General features: G+C 42.9%; 1 pseudogene; it reads right to left on the minus strand.

The window, feature by feature from the left end:
• Positions 1-12,774: 12,774 nt before the first annotated feature.
• Positions 12,775-13,952, minus strand: LOC136570977 (uncharacterized; annotated as a pseudogene).
• Between the last annotated feature and the right edge of the window lie 7,520 nt (positions 13,953-21,472).

Raw genomic sequence — 21,472 nt, forward strand, 5'->3', positions numbered from 1 at the left:
AACTGAAATGCTTCAGAAATGGAAATGATCTGAATCACAAATATTTCTTTTCACATCAAATTTAAAGCCTAAGTCATAACTGTCAAACAGATAGAACTATTTAAAGATGAATGTACTATACATACTAAAATATTCCCAGAGATAACTATTGTGTCCTTAGTCCGTTTAAAAGTCTAGACTTCCTGGTAAAAAAACTTGTACAGCGCTGAGGTAGATCCACGACATTCTCTTTTCAGATTAATTAAACTCTTCAGTCTCACCACCGTTACCAATGGATTTCCGTAAGTCCTTGAAAACCAGTAATTTCCCTTTTTTCCTTCTATGAAAAAAATGACAGTGACAAGAGTTATTTGCACTCCCTATTTTCTGAAAAGCCTGAACATCAAGCCTTAAGAACTTTATCATGAGTTTTACTTCAAACTAAATTTTAAGAGAATGGCAGAAAGAATGGGAGCCTCAAGCAAAAGAATTTAGGCTTCTAATTCTTGGGTTGTCTTCTTACTTACCTAAGACAAGAAGTGGAAAGAGAATAGATTAGAGTTAGCAGCTGTTTAAGATTTGCACGTACTCTTCCACTCTTCCAAGAGGTCAAGGATGCTTTTCTGGCCCTCTCTCCCTCCACAAGCTGCAGCTTCCTTCAAGGCACATTCACCTGCTGTGGCATGGAGCTCCCCACGAGCTCCATTGTGTTCCTCCATGGTTCTCCAGGGACTGCTGGGAGACAACCTGCTTGATGATGATGTCCTCCAGGGACTGTGGGGGATTCTTTGCTCTGTCAACTGGAGCACCTTCTCCTCCTTCTTGTCTCACTTTAGTATCATGCAGCTGCTTCTCATACTTCTTTTTTCCCTCACTTGTCACTGCCTATTCATATGTTTTGTACTTTTGACAATATATTTTCACAAAGACTGATGGGCTCAGTTGCAGAAATGTGTCTTGCTAGAAAATTGGATACTATAGAAAACCATGCTTTTACAGAAGAGAATAGTGGAAGTACAAATATACTGCTAAAGAACCGGAAAATTGACAATCATTCATTGTAATACGTCCCCTCATTTTGCCTTCTTTCTCCTTAAGATCTGGAAAGACTACTGGGCAGTGAAAAACACTACAGTGTTGTTTCAAAGAAAAGACTTTTTTAGGATTCTAAGGCGCATGTTCCAATTGCTTGAGAAAATTGAGAAAAGGCACTTTGTCTTTTGTGATAAATATCATTAGCCAGTAGGGACAAAGTCTGACCAACAAGAGCAGATCAAAATCTGATGAGACCAAGCAATATATCTTGAGTGGCCAGGACAGAACCATCGAGTCGTCGAATCTGTTGAATTGGAAGGACCCCATCAGGATCATCATCAGTCCAACTCCTGGCCCTGCCTGGGGCCATCCTTGAGAATCACACCATATGCCTGAGAGCAATGTCCCAAACTCAGACAGGTGTGATGGTGTGACCACTCCCTGGAAAGACTCTTCCAGTGCCCAGCCATTCTCTGGTTAAAAACTTTTTCCTGATACCCGACCTAAACCTCCCCTGACTCAGCTGCATGCCATTTCTTTGAGTCCTGTCTTTGTAGACCTCATTTGAGGACTTTCTAATACCAAGGTGATTCCGCCCCAGAGCAGAGCAGAGCAGAGCAGAGCAGAGCAAGACAATCCCCTCCCTTGCCCAGCTGGTGATACTGTGCCTGATGCACCCCAGGACAGGCTTGGCCCTCCTGGCTGCCAGGGCACTGCTGATGCACATTCAGCTTGCCATTGGCCAGGAGCCTGGGTCCCTTTCTGCAGTGCTTCTCCCAGCCTCTTGCTCCCTCCCCAGTCTATACACCCACCAGGATTGCCCTGTTGCAGGTGCTGAATCCAGCACTTGCCTTTGTTCCACTCCATCTGGTTGGTGATTGCCTGTGGGAATCCTCAAAAACAGAGGGGTTTGGGAAAGCTGCAAAAGGAAGGCCTCAGAGACAGCAGAACTGTCATTGGAGCTAAGCAGTAGTCATAAGGTTTGTCAGCAGAAAAATTAGATGAGAAGTAGAAAAGTAAGCACAAATGGAACAATGGTCTGTGTATTAATGCTTGTCTAGAATAACTCCCTAAGCTACAGCAAAGTATATCTAGCGCGATGTTAGGTAGTTCTAAGCTTAATAATGGAGCTCTGTGCATTGTATCTTAAGGCTTACAAGCAGGTCTTTTATTTGAAAGAAGCGAGCATTGTTCTAAGCCCAGGTACATGTCTTTATAGTGATTGGACAGAAGTACTGTCAATATGCTTTTGCTTTGTGTGATTGGTCAAAAAACTTTTCAAGTAAGTTGTAACATTGAGTTCTTTGTCTGCTGCTGGGGACGTGAGCTGCTGGCAGCTTCCCATTGTCATCACCATGTAATGAGACTGATGCTGGAAAAAAAACCAGCTTGAGACGCCGTCCCCAGCAGTCCCGCCCCTTTTGTGATTTGTGCATAGACTCCCGGCCAGCAAGAATTGCCCATCTCTCCTATTTGGCAAGATCTCTCTGCAAGGTCTCTGTGCCCTCAAGGGAGTTAGTTCACAGCTCCTCCCAATTTAGTGTCTTTGGCAAACTGTCTTAATATTCCTTCAAGTGCTGTGTCCAGGTTGTTCAAAAGATGTTGAAGAGAACTGGCCCAATGATGATACTGTCTTAGCCACTGAAATAAGTGCTTCATACTTCCTCTTGTGCAGAAATCACAACAAATTTCTTTTCTATCCATGCAGATATCTTTTCTTATGCTCATGCTTTTTATCCCAACAGCAGCTGACACGACATTTACAGGCACAGCAACAGCACACTTTTCCTGCTCTTACTAGACTTAACAATTTTGCAACCGGTCAATCAGTGACCTTTGCAACTAAAGTCAGACCTTCAGCATTTCTCATTAAAGGAATGTCTTCAGAAGAAAACTTTGCTGCCTACTCTGTACGACTGAAGAATAGATGATAATGAGTTAGCATCACAATCAGTTAAGTACAGAGCCTATACTTTAGCAGGGAAAAAATTAAAAGAAGAGCTCTTTTATGCAACAACTATCTGAGAAACAAAACAACTAGGGCTCTTTTATGCAACAACTATCTGAGAAACAAAACAACTAGGATCTTCCACAGGGTTCCCTGCAGTAGAAATGTACTTGTATGAATGCAGAAGATAAAAGATGTGGTTTTGAAAGGCTATGTCCTTGCTAAGCTAAATTGGATCTCATCCTGTAGATGAAAGATCAAGGAGCTCAAAGCGGAGCTAGAGAGACATGTCCAGATAATGAGACAGAGCAAAGCATTTTCCAAGATAATTAAGCATTCTGGTGGACTGGACAGTTAGGTTAAATCTGCCACACCCATTCACTTTCGGGGACTGAACTGTGGAGTGCTAAACCGTATCTGCTGCTGTGCAAAGTAAAAGAGATCCATCCAAATTGTATGGTTAGTGTGAACACTCTCACTCTCAATTGTAAAACACTTCATAAGCTAAAAATCAGTCTTAGGAACAAAATGAAATAAAGCTGGTATGCCATCTGGGAATGGGAAAACATGTTCAAAATATTTTTTTCTCTATGTTTTCTTCTTTTTTCTTTTTCTTTTTTTCTTTTTTTTTTTTTTAATCCCACATTATGTGATTGATAATTTCAACCATTCTGGAATGCTTTTAACAGATGAACCCAGCATAGTAGTTTTATTACAGGCTCTTGTCCCTTACATGCTTCAGGACAGGTTTGGAATATACTCCACAGTCAATTAGTGGTTTTTTATCTCTTTTCCCAGAGACAACTTTTAAAGGACTACTTAACCCCTAAAAATCATAATTTCTCTGGTTTCTCCAAGCTTTTTGAGAAAGCTGTTTTGGTTTTGTTTTGGTTTGTTGTTTGTTTTGTTTTATTGCATCATTCCTAATGTCTTCAGACCTACTACAAGAAGAAGTTAAAAATAGATCTTATTTGAAGAGACTGTTAAAGCTAATGAACTGCCAGTCTTGGTATTTGTATCTTTCTAAATCCTTTAAATTCCAAGGTTGCCTTCCTGAATCCTCAGTTACTTAGAAAACATTGTGTTTATAAAACAGACCCAGTTCAATTGCTTCTGCAAACTCACCTTCATTTTATAGGATTGTACTTCAAGAAATCTTGCTTCATTCAAACATTGAAAGTACAGATTTGACATCATCTGTGACCCTTCCATCTGTCTGAACTGTATTTCATTGTGTGAGTTTCTCAGTTGCTTCAAATAAGGACAGAATCTTTTCAATTTGCATAGCATGTTATCTGAAGATCTCCTGTCTGCTTTCTTCACTTGCTTTAATGGGAAGACAAGGGAAATACATTTTGAATGTTATCTTTTAGAGTCTACTTTTACCTACCAGGGTGCTTATATGGACTAGAACCAATGTCAGCTTGAAAGAAGGTATTGTCACGATCCGCTGATACCAAGGGGTTGGTTAACTGGTTGGTTGGTTAACTGATCTCGGAGTGCAACAGACAACCTGGAAAGGGGATTGCAGTATCAATCAAAACAAATGCACCTTTATAGAATGACCACAGCAAATGCCTGAAAGGAATCAGGGAGAGGAAAAGAATAAAAAAGAGGGGGAGAAAGAGAGCGGAGTATAGCTACCAAACATGGAGAGACTAAGTCCTCTTAGTCCAGCCGATAGAGTTTGCCTAGTCACGTTGGGAAGATCTCAAAGTCCTGGTTAACTCAAGGTTCTATTATAGTCCATTGCTGAGGGGGGAAACAGAATCTTGAAATGGCTGAGGGGAAACAGATACAATCAAGAAGAAGAAGTCTATTGAAATTGCTGAGGGGGAAAAAGGTATTGAAGATGGGTACAGACAGTCCATGTTCTCAGCAGGATAAGTCAGTATCAGCAGTGAGTGGGACCCACTGTTTCAGGACTGCTTTCTGGGGGAAACCAGTCTAGGTCCTGTAGGCACATCTGTAGGCAACACTCAGCAGGCATCCTGCTTCAGTCAGGCCAGCACCCCTGCATCAGAATTACAGGTGTCTCAGTCTCAGTCCTTGGTAGGGGGGCTTCAACCTCGCTGCCTCACGCTGGTAGTGGAGCAGATGAAGGATTTTCCATGGGGGGGCTACCAAGTTGCCCCAGCAAGTTCATCTGGCCAAGAGGTGGGAAAATTCCTGGTCTATTGTCGTGAAGCAGGTGCAAGCATATAGGCCGGGTCGCCCTTTGGCAGGCCCTGCTAGAAGCAGTCACTGAAGACACAGCTGTGAACAATCACTTGACAGGCCAGAATTCTGCTCAGGGGCCTCAGGATTTTTGGTGTTCATCCATTACTGGCAGGCCAGAGGTCCCATTGGGGTCCTCAGGGTCCTGATATCGGTCCTGTGGACGGTCGTGAGGCAAATGAGGGGAACCTCAGACCGTCTTTCACAGCACCTGGTGACTCACGACAGGCTTCAAAGGGTCTTCATCAGCAGTGTTCTGTACTATTGTTGTGTACTTGTCGCACATTGGTAGCATATCCCGGAAAGCAGAGACAATACGTCAGACAGAGAGAGAGAAGGGAAGGACAAGAAAAGATAGAAAAAGGCGGGGGTAAGGAAACAAGAAACAAATATAATAACAGTAATTTAAACCATATTATTTTGAAACATTTTTTTCAAATATCTGAAACTAATCACAAATAATCAAAGGCAATAAAGCAATAAACAAATCAACAACAGTTAATTTAAAATATTTTTTTCAAAACAATTCACCAAAAATCAAAAGTAATTTTCTTATAATCATCAAAGAAAATTGAAGACGATTTCAAAACACATCCTCTCATTTATAGTCGCCTTGTGTCAATAGTCTTGGACATGTCCACAGTGAAAAGGACATCAGCCAAGTTGTGTGCATTAATTACAGACATCAATTTTGTTAACTCTTTCATCATTCTCCAATTCATAATGAGTAAGATTGCTGATTAAAAAACCCCAATCAAAACGAAACTCAAAAGGGCAATGATGGGATGACACATACTGTTCAGGACTCTTGTGGCAGTAGGTGACCACCCAAAAAGAGTATCCTACCACCTGTGTTCAGCATCTTTTCTTACTCTCTCTATGACATGGTGTATTTCTTTCACATTGTGATGAACAGTTACCAGTGCTTTCTGTCTATTCTTCTTGATCTTCTCCAATATTTCCATGAAGTCCTGATGAAGCAAAGATTGCTTTACCAAAGTAATGTTCATCCCAATGGGAGTAGGTAAATGTCCTGGTTTAGGGCAAATTTGGGAGAAAACCTCCAAAAGGTGGACCCTCCAGAAAACAAACCCACACGGCCCCTCCCCCCAACCGGGTCGGGAAGGATTCCTTGGAAACAAGTGGAAAGAACCTGTTTCTGTAACAGGCAAAGCACCCCCCAGCACACAAAAGGAACAATACCAGATGGCACCACTCTTTCACCGCTCTGAAAAAGTAGACAACTTCAGAAAGTCTCTCTTGGGAGTGCTCGCTCTGTTATCAGTCTGTCCTGTGCTGGGGTAGCTGCTGCACCTTGGCCGCAAGGTGCAAACTCTCGGTGTTTCCCAGGTCCCAGTCCGGAGCAGGTCCGAGTAGGTCCAAAGAAGGGAAAGGAGAAACAGTCCAGGGAAAATTTGGACTGCTTAGCTAAACTAACTAATGAGCAGGAGCAAAAAAGCAAGAGCAAAGCAGGAGCAAAGCCGAAGCAAGAGCAAAGCGAAAAGCAAAGCAAAAAGCAAAAGCAGCACCCATGTACTGCTCTGTCTCTGTGTCACGCCAGCTGTGGGGGAGCGGCTGATAGCAAAACCAAAACAAAACATTCGCTCTTCACAGCCAGTCTTGAAGGCACAGAACATGATATCCAGCATAAACAGAACACACGGATGGGGATACAAGCATCATAACGTCACCCTAGGACAGTAATAGTTTGTGAATCAGTCTTTAATTGGATTGTAAAAGGTAATGGGAGGTAACTGGAGCTTCTGAAGAAAAATCACATCCCTCAATTTTGTAAAGTTACAAGCGCAAAAATTTGAATGATTTTTACTATCCACTACTGCATTTTCTACAAATACCATATCACAAGCAGTTCTAAAGCACCCACACCCATTGCCTATATATTTAAGGACTGTTTCGAAAGTCTCGTTAGGATGAATTTCAAAATGACAGATATTTTGTTCTGTGTCCAAACAAACATCCTGAGCTGTAATTGCATTACTTTCACAGATGAAGCCTAGTTCTCGGACAATAGAAGATTCCAAATTAACATTTTGCCATTTTTTACCAGTTTGATGGGCCCATTCTCTATGTTCAGAAAGATTGGGAATAGCTCCATCATGATTTAGCCCTAATGCAATAATAGGAAATCTCAAATGCACTGAGGCATTGCGTACGGTTAACACAAGAGCTGTGGCTGTGTTTGTAATGGGGTGATAAGTAAAATTCACCAAGTTCCACCAGGACTGGAATTCTCTTTCAAAATCAGTGGCACTGTCCCAAATTCTTTTCTGAATTTCAGTAGGAAAATTGCCTTCACCTTCTCTTATCATTGAGGCAGCAACTGACTGCATTGACAATTGTGCCTGGATACAGCTAAGAGCCAAAGAAGGGTTGTTTTGTGTAGCACCGAGTGCATCAGTATACCAATTTGTGATCACTTACATTTACCTTTTCCCAAGCTGGTAATATGTTTGATAGCAAGCACTGCTGTGTTCCCAAAGCCAATAAGGATGATTGCAGTGGTTGTTTTAATTTGGTCAAATCTCTAACCATTTTGTGGCAGCCAATTTATCCATTAGTGTACTTCAGAATCAATACTATTTAGAATTCCAAAACCTGTTCCCAAAACACCGGTTATGTCTCTTAGTGTCCGTTTTTAAAGAAAAAACGGACTTTCTGTTTTTGCAGCCAGGTGGTCCAACCCTCAAAGGAAGTCCGCAAAAAAGGCAAACAGGCCGGCTGAATTTCTGAGACATTGTTTTGCATCATCAGCAATTTGAGTTGTTTAAGAGACCGTGCCAGATTGAACAATATGTGTTGTTGACCAGTTTTCGTGATTATATATGGTCCAATTTCAAAACTTCTCAGGCTAAGCATAAGCGGTGGTTGGGCTGGAGTGGTGGTAGTAGAAGGTTGGTTCATACCATTTATTATCAACTTAAAAGAAAAGCCTTCACTAGTTTTGGACCAAAGACAAACTACTTCTGCCGTTTGTGTTAATGTAAAATTGTGCCAACAGTCTTGTACGCTTGGGGGCGTACAAACCTGTTCACGCTTATTTGTCTGATCTGTCAAAACACTGATTGAGATTGCTTTGCTATAAGCAGTTCCACAAATCCTTCGGCTAATTTCTTCTCCCACTACCCCTTGAAGCTGCCAGGCTTTTTGTTTTTCCCATTCCTGCCAAGTGAACAAAAGCTTGGGACCAAGGCCACATTGACTAAGGGGATTCTCAGTCCCTTCTGCCCACTAGGATGTAACTACTGTACTCAATGTCGGCTTTGTGCTCTCAGTCCCTTCTACCCATTGGGGTGTAACTGTGGTGCTCAGTGTGGGCTTCATGCTCTCAGTCCCGTCTATTCCACTGGGATGTAACTACGGTACTCAGCGTGGCTTTTGTTATAGCGTCTATCTTAAATTTATGAGCTAAGCCTTTTCAACCTAACAGGTTGATCAAGTTATTTTGCCAGCGGCATGTCACTTAAGTCGGTTTAGTTAACGTAAAATTATGCCAGCAATCAATTGGTTCATTTTTACAATCCTTTGTACTTGCAACATTGTTCGTTTTGCGACCTAGAATGTAATGACCAACATACTCCGGGCAGCAACACAGAGTAAGGGGAATTTGTTTGGCACACTCCCACTTGTTTGTAGGACACAGTCTCGCTGAAGGGATATCCCAATCATTTTTCCCATCTGGTTCCATAAAATTTCCGGCAACTGTGATGGAGGTGGATTTCTCATAGAGAGATCCTTCCATTTTTCTGCATGCTTCCACAACCGACTCACCAACTGTTCCAGTTAGGGCTCTAGTCCAGTCCTTCTGATCCCATCCCCACTCACTTGGACCATATACCTGGGGGTCATGCAGCACTATAGGCTCTAGGTTCGGGTGGCCACCCTTGGGATACGCTCCTAGAACATTAGTGGGATGGAGGGTAGCTTCAGACCACAACCACTCAGCAGGATCCTGTCCATGGAATTGTGGTAGGATGCAGAAAAGCATCACCAGTGTTATCATGGTTCAGATGATTTTCATGTTCCTCAGGGTTCTTCTGTAAAAGTAAAAACAACAGAAATCCTTCCACTGAGGGCAGAAAAGAGTTAAAATGATAGGATTATCCAGCATGTATTTATCCAATGCTCTTTCCCTAGAGCATCAGAGGCTACCCATGCATATTTCTTCAGAGGGGTTTTCAGCACTAGTGCTACTTCCCCTACAGGAGGGAGGTCCACCAGAACAGGTTGTCCAGGGTAATGTGCTGGACTTTTTGAATCGTCAGGTCGCCGAAGTAAGGGAACGATGCTTGGAGCTGTTGGGCAAAAGGCAGTGATTTTGGGACATCCATTCACCCCCCATCTACTGTTGACTCTTTTAACAGCTTCCCATAACCGAACGTCCCAATTTCCCTCCCGGGGCTTCAGAAGTCCTTTCAAAAAACCCTTGGTCCTTTCTAAGATCCCCTTAGCTTGAGGGTAGTGGAAAGGGGTGTGGAAAGACCGCTTAATTCCTTCACCTTTTGCCCAATGCTGTACACCTCTAGCAGTGAAGTGGGACCTGTTATCAGATTGAATTTCCTGTGGCTTTGGGAAAGTTCCAAACCACCCCTGCAAAGCTTTAACTGCATTATCACCTGTAGCTCTTTTCAAAGCATCAGCTTGAACCAACCCAGATACAATTTCTACTCCTACTAGCACAAAGTGTTTACCTCCTGACTTCTTAAAGGGGCCGATATGGTCTGCCTGCCACGCGTCCCATAAGCCTTTACCCTTTCTTAAATGCAGAGGGTCATCTTCTAAAGGATGTCTCTCCAGTCACCTGTGACATTGCTCGCAGCCTGATACGCATGTTTTACACATTTCCCTGGTAACCAGCCAACCACAAGCATGAGCTTCTTTGTACAAATCTTTCGCACCTGTGTGCTGTCTTTTTCCATGCAGCCATTCTAATAGTTGATCCCAGTCCTCAGTAATGAGTTCCTTTTTCAGGGGGCTGAGCCTTGCTAGTTCATCAGCTCTATTCTTCCACTCTCCTGCTGGATTTCCATCTGTTTGCTGAGAAGCTACCCAACCAATAGCAACATTTCCTTGGCTTGCAACATCTAAAATTTCTTGCCCCTTTTCCTTTTGCCACACTGGAATTCTGTGAACTTCCCAATCATTTTGCTGCCAGAAAGGAAGCCACTCGGTACAACCTTTGTACACTGCGTAAGAGTCAGTATAAATGCAGACAAGAGAAATGTTCTGTGCCTCACATCAGAAAACACTCCAAACAGCTATGAGTTCCCCAGCCTGAGCGCTGCCTTCCCCTTCGGTAATGATTCTTTCACCAGATGAAATGTGTAAGACAGCTGTTCTATATCTCCATAGCTTCCCTTCCCGTTTTGCAGAGGCATCTGTGAACCAAGAACTTGCTGCTTGTTCGGGGGAGAAAGGAAGGGCAGCTTTGATTACAGAGGCAGATTTATCTTGGCTGCTAACCAGGCTCTCAGTGCCTTGGATTGTTAGATTTTTAGCAGCATCTTCCGTTATTGAGACGGTATTACAATAGCCTTCCATCTGAGCATACCATTTCCTAACTGAGGCCCTTTGGGCTACCCTGTCAGGTTGGGGGGGGGGGGGTGGGGCTCCCATTATTGACGATTTTGATAACTTTGAAAGGGCTTCTTAATACAATATGCTCTTGTCATGCAATTTTTTCCTCTTCTAGGAGAGCTAAGCTAACTACAAACAACCCCTTTTCCCAGGTAGTGTATCTTTTCTCAGCATCTTTGAAACCACAGGAATTAAAACCAAGAGGCCCCGTTGGACCCTCGGGACCCCACTGCCAAATGTGTACTGATAGCCCTGAGGAGGCAAATCCCCATTCCACCTGAAAGGGATCTGTGGGATGGATAGGGCCTAGTGCTTGGTGAGCTGTTGCCTCAAAAATCAGTAATTGCAATGCTTCTTCCTGAGAAGGAGTCCAATCCCACTTCATCCTTTTCCTCAGCAAGTCAAAAAGCGGCCTAGCAATTATTGAGAAATCTGGGATGTGTTTTCTCCAGAACACTAATAGTCCTAGAGCTTGCTGGAGATCTTTCCTCAATTCAGGCCTTTGATCTAAAGAGGTTAGGGTATCGGATGGAATACATGTCATGCCTCCTTTCCACCAAATTCTCAAAATCTTCACTTCCTGAGAAGGTTTCTGAATTTTCTCTGCGGGTATCTGCAAATCAAGACTTTTTAAGTGAGAGATTATTTTCTGCTGATGTTTCCCTACTACCTCTATTTCATCCTTCCCCCCCTCCCCACCACCCCCCCCCCGCCCCCCCCCCCCCCAGAGTGTCTTAAATGTATTGATTATCAGCTACAGGATCAGCAGGATCAGGTTTGGGTATTTTTTCTAATTCCTGAACTAAAGCATGGTGGGCCAAATAGAGGAGTGTTTGTTGCCTTGGGGAAGCCTAGTGCAAGTGTATTGCTGTCCTTTCCCATGTGAAGGCAAAACGGTCCCTATCTTCTGGCTGTATAGGTATCATAAGGAAGATGTCTTTGACATCCATAGTTGCCATTGCCATGATTGAGTGAGCCTTTTCTTGAATTGATGTTATTAATTCAGCTAAGTTTGGGACCAGTGCTGTAAGAGGGTCTGTGTTGGCATTAAGCCTGCGAAAATCTACTGTTAATCTCCACTTTCCACTGGCTTTTCAGACTGGCCATACCGGTGAATTAAAAGGAGAATGTGTGTGAATTATTACCCCTTGGTTTCTCAAGTCCTGTAGAACCGCTTTGATACCTTCTCTGGCACCAGAAGGTAGAGGGTATTGTTTTACATTAGTTGTTTGATTATAGGGTAGGGAGGGTGCGGTTTGAAGCAGCCTAATGTTAAGTGGCAGTGTGCCAAAAGACCACAGAAATCCCTCAGAGTCTTCCCACTGCCTCCCAGCAAGGACACCCATTCCTAATCAATTATTTGGAATGTTCCCACTTACCATTTTGATGACTAGTTGATGCTCATTTCCAGGGCGCGTCAGTTAGGCTAAGGCAACATTCATAGATTCTGTAGTTCCCAGAGCATTAAGAACACAGCATTGTCTCTTAGTTGGAACAATTCCACACCTCTGGGCATCCTTTTTTGTTAGTGCAGAGATTTGAGCCCCAATGTCAATCAAAAAGGCTACTAGTAGCCTGTGGAGGCCCGTGATAGCTGGGCTTAATATATATCCTGATTTATTTTTAGTGGGCATTCTTAAATAAACCCACGCTCGCCCCTTTGCCCACCTGTAAGCGGCAGAGAGATTTGTTTCCCGAAAACCCTGTTGGTTTTGGTTCACTGCCTGTGTTCTGTGGGAGAGGCTGGGGAGGGTTAGTTTTTGTCCCTGAGAAGGGAGGGGTGCACTGGGTTGAGCCAATGGATTCTGTTTTCGCTGGTGCCAATTATTTATTATTTTCTGCAATTTATCAAGGGGCAAACCATCCATCACCTCTTTGGGGACCCACTTTTGAATTCCCAACAACCACCAACGGTGGCAGTTAGAGATCTGTTTTCCTTCCTCTATATTTTCACTGTGAGGAGCCCCAATAAACCAAACACCTTTGTTATTTTCTGATTTCTACGCCGGGGTTTTTATAGGTCCATATTGTCTACAATAATTAATCAGATCTACTGCAACTTCAGCTCATGTCCAAACTTTATGGCTACTGGCAGGTGAATCAGATTGAGAAGCTGAGGGCTGTGAGGGGGAAGAGTAGGGAGTGAAGCCAGGATCTCTAGGTCCACTTTGGTCAGGGGAATTCCTGAGGAATCTTATCTAGTCTTTCTACAGGATTCAAAGCCATTATGGTTTTCTGTAGAGTCATTGCTGTATGTTTAAGTGTTTCTGGAAGCCCACGAGTTCAATTGGTCATTAGTTCTGGCTTCACAGGTAATTGCATTGGGCATTCAAAACCAGGAACTAATTTCTTTTCATGAATCATTTGCAGGCAGGTGGCTTTGTGGACACTTTCTAAGAGCTGGTCGGTGGTGTCAACGATTGCCAGGGGGTCACCCCTTTCCAAAGGATTCATTCTCCTGGCCCAGAAAGACGCACCCTGTGTCAGGGACCATGCATCACGCTTACCTCCTTATCTCCTGTTGTGAAGAAGGCTCCATGTCCCCAGTACCCACTGGTCTCCGGTTAATTTAATTTGATCTCCACCATCGAGGGACACTCGGAAGACATATTCTGTCTCTGATTCTTGTGGGAGGCGCCCGAATTCTTTTTACAGCTTAGCTAATTCGGTAGCACTGAACGGTATTTGTTTAGTTGTGATATGTGGGTCAAGATCCTCTTTCGGCAATGCAGAGAGACAGGGAGACCCACTTGGTAATCAGAATCCAATTTTATTGTGGGATACAAGCACTTATATACCATTTCAGGGAGACTAGTAATGTGTACTACAATGATTAGGTTAAAATCACATACACAAACTTACGCATATAACAACATCTCTTGCTTGCAGAGTTTAATGCGATTTTCTTTTGCCAGTAAACCCGTTTGATTTAATCTTCTTGCAATCCAGGTCTAATTTTCAAAGTTCCGTTTGTTTATGCCAAGGCATCCTGTTATCAAATCTCTTATGTTAACCAGGTCCAAAGTGCATCATCTGTCTTATGTCCCCCAACATTCCAACAATCCTCATCATTAATATAGTTCTATTCTGTTGGAACCAAGGGTCTCAAGCGAGGACAGCAGTATTCTCTCCAATTTTTTACTGCCTCAAGTTCCTGACGGGGATAGATTTGTTTCATGTCAGGAGTTTCCTTTTCCTCTGGCTCTGTAGAGGAATCAGTATGATGTGAATTCTTAGCAAGTTCCTCTCTAAGGGCAGCTCGCAACATATAGATCTCATTTCTATCTTCCTTTAATTCTTTCTGCAAAATTTCAACTAGGTTTTAAAGGGAATCTATTCTTGCTATTTCCTCATTTCTTTGCTTAAAAAGGGTTTCTATGGCTGCTGTGAGACAAGCTGCCAAAACTGAGCAGAGGATGGTTTTATTTTTGCCCAGTTTAACTTCTGTTTCCTGTTGTAAAGAACAAATTCTATCTATGACATTTTCTAAATTAAACCAGTTGTTCTCTGCCCAAACCTCCCCCCTTGGAGAAGGCTTGGCATTCTATTTAGCAAGCAGAGTAGAAAATTCAGCTTTAACTTTTGTGCTAGAGTTTTCCGTCATTTTATGAAGGGACCAAAACCATGACAGGGAGGTGCAAACTTAAGTTAGACAATCTCACAGCCTTTGCTGTGCTCCCCTTTGCTTCCCTGGCTGGGTGAAGAGACCAAATCTCCCTGGGAGGCCCTGCTTAGTTCCTTCAAGTTGTCCCTTCCTTCCCAGACAGTCCAAATTCACACATAAACAAAAACAGTTTCCCCTTTTGCGCTAAGAGATTTTTTGGGAAATTCTAAAGACAGAATCCTCAATAGAGTATGGGGGCGTATTTCACCTGGGCGTGCGCAGTTTGTGGGAAATTCAAAGAGCTTTCCTTGCTTTCCAGCTTCGTTCAACCCTTTCGCAATGAGGGGCTAGGTGTGGCTGAAGCAAATCGTCCTTCCCTTGTTATAGACTACAAACAGCCTTGCAGACCCTTCTGTCTATCAGAATCCTGTCCATGATGCCAATTTAATGTCACGATCCGCTCATACCAATGGGGGTGGTGATGGTTGGTTAACTGATCTCGGAGTGCAACAGACAACACGGAAAGGGGATTGCAGTATCAATCCAAACAAATGCACCTTTATAGAATGACCACAGCAAATGCCTGAAAGGAATTAGGGAGAGGAAAAGAATAGAAAAGAGGGGGAGAAAGAGAGAGGGAGTTGTCCTAAGCTGATTATATGATGCTTTTAACCCCAATCATCTTGTTCTGTTTATGCTGCATAATAAGTTTTGCACCTTTAAGACTTGTTGCAGAGAGTGAAGGGGGGAGAGAAGAAGCAGCAGTTTGTTTTCAGACACTGCACTCACTCCTCCACATTCCTGCTCCTGGACTGTGTTGTCTGTGGATGAACAGACAGTGGGACAGAGCTCTCCTTTGCTTTTAGTTAGTTTTAGCTTGCTGAGGCAAGGAAGTTCCCTGGACTGTGGTTTCTTTTCTTTTTTCCCTTTTCTTTGGACCTCTTGAAACCTGCTCTGGACTGAACACCCAGAAGAGAACCGGCAGCTAGCACCTGTGGCCCACCAGGCCGGGCCCGGCCCGCAACATTTCCAGCACCGGAGGGACTGATAAGAGCCTGTGTGAGCTGAACTGCAACCGAGGGAGGGGACTTTCTCAGTTTGTCATCTCTTTGGGAGTAACAAGGGGTTTTATTGTTCAATATTGTTTAGGTTTTATTGTTTAATAAACAGGTTTTTTCCACCTCTTTCCAAGGAGCTATTTTCTCCTGGACCGGTTGGGGGGAGTGTTGCAGTGTGACGCCATTTCCTGTTTCAGGAAACAGGAAAATCCCTTAGGTGTTGGGATAGGTGAAATCTGTCCTTTCCCCTCCCCCTTTGCCCTCCTGCTAAGTGCTGTCCATCAATCTTAACATTCCAGCAGGGTCATGGTGTGGTTGGCAGAAGTTCAAAAGATGCCCCTCAGGTCCGGGCTCATTGGCCTGTCCAAGTGTCTTTATCCTTTGAGCCTTCCCCTCCTACCACCTGGTTGGTGGCTCACCTGTGCCTTCCCCTCCCCCTGTCCCCGGCCTGAAAAGGAGACGGGACCATGCGGTCTGGATTCTGTTGGGAGCTGTTACAAGATTCAGAGGTCTGTCATCCTGGAATAAACTCTGGATTAAAACTCTACAGCAGAATCCTCTCCTTTTTCTCTTCACCGTCCCCTGAACCTTTTCCACCAGAGGTAAACTGAGTTTCTACTATGCCTGGATTTGTTGCGAGTGCCTAGCTGCACGATCCAGCCGGCCAAATGTATCTCTGAGGTGAAACATCACAGCTGCCGCCTTTGGCCCAGCAGCAAGGGTCAGACGAGCCCAGGCACGTCCCACCCGGTAATATTGGGATTAATATTTCATAGGGGAGGGGCCAAATGAATCTGCTTTCCTAGAGGAGCCCCTTTGGGGGTTCTCCCCAAAATTTGCCCTGAACCAAGACAGGAGTATAGCTACCAAATGTGGAGAGACTAAATCCTCATAGTCCAGCCGACAGAGTTTGCCCAGTCACGTTGGGAAGAAAATGGCCCTGCCTGGTTAACTCAAGGTTAAGTCCTGGTTAACTCAAGGTTCTATTATAGTCCATTGCTGAGGGGGGAAACAGAATCTTGAAATGGCTGAGGGGAAACAGATACAATCAAGAAGAAGAAGAAGTCTATTGAAATTGCTGAGGGGGAAAAAGGTATTGAAGACGGGTACAGACAGTCCATGTTCTCAGCAGGATAAGTCAGTATCAGCAGTGAGTGGGACCCACTGTTTCAGGACTGCTTTCTGGGGGAAACCAGCCTAGGTCCGGTGAACACATCTGTAGGCAACACTCAGCAGGCATCCTGCTTCAGTCAGGCCAGCACCCCTGCATCAGAATTACAGGTGTCTCAGTCTCAGTCCTTGGTAGGGGGGCTTCAACCTCGGTGCCTCACACTGGTAGTGGAGCAGATGAAGGATTTTCCATGGGGGGGCTACCAAGTTGCCCCAGCAAGTTCATCTGGCCAAGAGGTGGGAAAATTCCTGGTCTATTGTCGTGAAGCAGGTGCAAGCATATAGGCCGGGTCGCCCTTTGGCAGGCCCTGCTAGAAGCAGTCACTGAAGACACAGCTGTGAACAATCACTTGGCAGGCCAGAATTCTGCTCAGGGGCCTCAGGATTTTTGGTGTCCATCCATTACTGGCAGGCCAGAATTCCCATCGGTTTCTTTAGGGTCCCAGTGTCTGTCCTGGGAATGGTCGTGAGGCAAATGAGGGGAACTTTAGACTGTCTTTCACACGTATCAGAAAATCTATTTACTGAAATGGCCAAAAAGAATGCATAAAATTTACAATTGAGGGGGAAAACGAAAACCAAACTCAAACCGTTGGAGCAATATCATTCTAGAGAATGCCATGTCTCTATGAAAAATACAAAAAAATTTCTGTTTTCAAACGCACCCACAAATCACCATTTTGCATCTTTTTTGTTGTTGTTGTTGTTTGTTTTAAAGCTCTGGCACTTATCTGATCCCTTTTTGAGTTAGTTCAGCTCATTAATCTAGTAAGAAAGCTGCTAAAATTAAACGGAAAAACCTATGGGGAACAGGATGCCACTTCAGCCATGTTGTAGGGAAGCATTAGGTCAGCCTTCTGTCTTGTAGAAATATGTCTGTCATATAGGAAAATCAATGCGTAGCACTATCTTATTTTGAACTTTCTCATTGCTACTGGGTTCCTGAATGATCAACATGGTTTAAACCAAACAACAGGCAGCCCTCTAAGATATTCCCCAAACTATTGCAATGGAATAACTTGATCAGGTGAAGAGCTCACTATGCAAAAGCTGAATATGATGTCAAGAATGCTTTGTTGTGGATTACCATTGTTTGGGATCATTTATCCCTTACCCTCCCATGTAGGTATAGGAAAAAATTAAGAAACCACAAGGCTTTTACAGCTGTTCTTGTATTTTGGGATCGTAAGGACTTGGGTTGGTAAACAAAACTGTGGTGAGTTTTACTATTGACTTGATCGCTGTTTCACTTTGAATTAACTGCTTTGCATTTCAGCTTACCCATCAGTATAATGAGAAGAAGAATATCTTCCTTCCTGCCCAAAAGATGTTGAATTATGCCTGTGATGTCATGGACTTAAAGACGAAAACCATTGTGATTGAAAGGAAGTATTGGCATGCCACAAGGTAACTGGAGTGAGCTGTGTTTCCTCCTCAGCTTCACTGTGATAGTAGAATTTTAATTAGCAGTTCCAAAACTTTGTCTTAGCATAGTCTGGTGACATATCTCAGTAGAGCAGTGTCCTAGGGTGACTTTATGATGCTTGTATCCCCAGCCATCTGTTCTGTTAATGCTGGATATTCTATTCTCTGCCTTCAAGACTGGTTCTGAGAGCAAAGGTGGGGAGAAGAAGAAGTACGGAGTTTGTTATCACAGGCTGCACTCACTCTTCTAAAAGCAACACTGCTCCACATTCTGTGCTGCACTGTGTTGTCTGGGCACTGATGGAGCAGAACAGAGTGTTCTTTGCTTTTCAGTTGGTTTAGCTGGCTGAGGCAGAGTTTTCCCTGGACTGTCTTTTTTTCTTTCCCTTTTCTTGGAACTGTTCAAACCTGCTCCAGACTGGGACCTGGAGAGCACTGAGAGCTTGCACTTTGTGGCCTATGGGGGCCTACTCTGGGCAGCAGCCTTTCCCAGTGCCGGAGGGATTGATAACAGAGCAAGCAAGCATCCACAGGAGAGACTTTCTGAATTTGTTGTCTCTTCAGAGCGGCGATTGAGTTTTGTCATCTGGTATTGTTCGTTTTTTGTGCTGGGGGGTGCTTTTCCTGGTAAATAAACAGATTTTTTCCACTTCTCTCAGAGGAAATGTTTCCCAGACCAGTTGAGGGGAGGGGCCGTGTAGGTGGGCTTTCTCGGGGGGGGCCCCTGAGACATAAACTTTAAAGAAATTTAGGGTTTTTAGAGGAGCTGAGGTTTTAGTTAGAGATAAGCCTTATTAGAGTTTATCAAAATAAATAGGTAGGCCTTGATGAAGTTAAGAGTTAGTAGTTAACTAATAACTGATTGCTTGTCAACATCATGTTTGCTTAGCTGGGTTTATCATGAAGAATATAGAAACTCATAAATAGCTTTTAGGAACCTAAGACAATTGTAGGCCACCTCTGTTCTGAAACCAATTGAAGATGGGGAATGGGAGTTCTACCAATGGGTTCATTTGTCATATTTGCATTGAAAATGTAGAAAGTTCAGAACCAGGAAGACTTCATTTATTTCCTCATTTTGGAACCCCTCCCCATGAAAGGGACCACCGATTCATTTTGAGGAACAAACTACACGTGCTTAATAGCTTTTGGACTAATTACCATACGAAGTGAGGAATGATGGGATGTACCTAAATTATGAATATGTATTTGTCTTTTGGGTATTCAATCCTTGTATAGATAAAAAGACTCTGTTATCACCTCTAAATCACAGTGTGTATTTGGGAGCTATCCCGCACGCTGCCCAGCGTTGCAATAAACATACACTTTCTAATTTTGAACTGTTAGAGAGCCTTGGTCCGTCACAGTTGGATATCAGTACTAGATCAATATTTTTAATAAATCACCCCTTCTTGAGGATTGCTGCCAAATTTGCCCTAAACCAAGACAAGCAGGATCTGCGATTTAGAGAATGATGGAATCACTTTGGTTGGAAAAGACCTTTAAGAACATTGAGTCTAAATGTAATTAGCAAACACAACCATCAAGCAATGTTTTGCTGTCTGAAGTGAACATGGTTTATCTGGTAAGCTTTGCAAGTATTTGTGTCATCACAAGCATGCATGTCCAATGCATTAGATGGGTATATAATAAGAAACCTGTGCAAATCAACAGAATGATTCTCAGGGTAGGATATTGGCATGTTTCATCCTTCTTCCCGACTTCTTCCAATGAATTATTTTTACAAAGTAATGATTGGAATTGTTACTCTTTTGACGGTTCTTGTTGTATTACTGACATTTTTGGCATAGGAACGCCAAATAGGTTAATTCACCTAGTTTTTCAGATAAAGACCAAGATTTAGTGTTGCTTAAGCTGGAGGCAGAAATATTTAAATCTTCCAGCCTCCTTCTTAGTACCTAATTTCTATTACAATATCAGTGCACGATCTTGTCCCTTAAGGTCCAGCTAGCTCAGTTTATACCAACAGGGTGACATTAGTAGGGCTCACGTGATGCTGCACACAGAAGCCCTCAGGGTGCACCTCTAGCAGACAGTAATTCATGCAGTTGGACCATCCCAGTGCTGACTTTGGATCACCAGAAGAGTAGAACTAGAGAGATTTGATGGAGAGCTCTCTGGAGGAAGTGGCCTGAAGAAGACAGCAGAAATCCCATCTGTGTGTTTGTACAAATAACGTGAATACCATTTACAGAAAAAGATCTTCAAATGGATCTAGCTTTTTCTGCAGATTATTTGTCAACTATATGCATTACATGGACAGTTCCACTGAGCATCTGAAATACAGCTGCGTTTAAGTGGATTGATTCAGGGTTGGAAAGCAGTGAAATAAAGCTTTTCAGGAATAGCTGACATCCAAGTCCCGCAGAAATTTACCTATTTTTAATGTCCAGATGCTTTTTAAAATCATGGGTGACCATTTAGCTACCTAATAGCTTTAATCAGAAATACAAAGAAAATTTTAAACTCCCATCTTTTATAGCTTGAATATTTTTCTTCGTTTATTTCCTGGTTTCCAATTCAGGTCTACAAATCATATGATTAGGTAATGAGAACTCATGCTGTATAAAAATATTTCGTGCTATACTTCCAAGTCAAGGCCATGTTTTTCCCGGAACTGTTTAAAAAAATAAAATTCTATCTGGATTCTCTCTAGCCCACACTCATCATTATATAAAATCATTTAAATATTATATTTTGACTTTACATGGTGCAATTATATTCAGAAATCCAAGGCTCTATTGTTAGATTGTTTGTATGGTTTTCTGGCAATTCTAACTTCCCACAACCACTCTTGGCAGCTATCTATTTTTGCAGCAAGGCATCACAGGGGTCTGTGAGAAGTTTGAATGTGAAGCAGAGCTAACATTAAAATACACGTGACATACTCGAAATATTTCACTTCAGAAAGTTACAGTTTGCTTAGATGGAATGAAATATGAAATAAATAAACCTCACACAACATTTCTAAATCTTGGAAATCTATTACCTGAACTTTGAGTCAGTTTTCAGGACAGGACTCTGTAGAAATGCAAATGTGAAGTCCAAGGAATAGAGCAGAAGGTGTATTGGGCAGGGGTACAGAAGATTGCATCCTATAAAGATAGCAGCTGCTTCTGCTGGTGCCAACATAGAGAATTTGTGCCACCGGCCTAGTTTTCTGGGGACATTTGACCTGTACACTCTTGAGGGCTTGTAGATGTGAATGAATCTGTCCTTTGATCTGTTTTTTCTTTTGAATGTCTATGACCTGACTTGCTATTGTGTACTGTACTGTATCGTTTTATAAACAGACATGTTTCATCTGTTTGAAAGCTGTAGTTGAAAGTGAGCTTGCAATCATGAGTTGGCTGTCAAAAGAATTAATTTTCTGCTTTAAGCAAAATATCAATAGAAACATTCCATCCACTCCTATGATAC

This window comes from Molothrus aeneus, unplaced genomic scaffold (genome assembly GCF_037042795.1).
Source record: "Molothrus aeneus isolate 106 unplaced genomic scaffold, BPBGC_Maene_1.0 scaffold_47, whole genome shotgun sequence".
Taxonomy (NCBI): Eukaryota; Metazoa; Chordata; class Aves; order Passeriformes; family Icteridae; genus Molothrus; species Molothrus aeneus.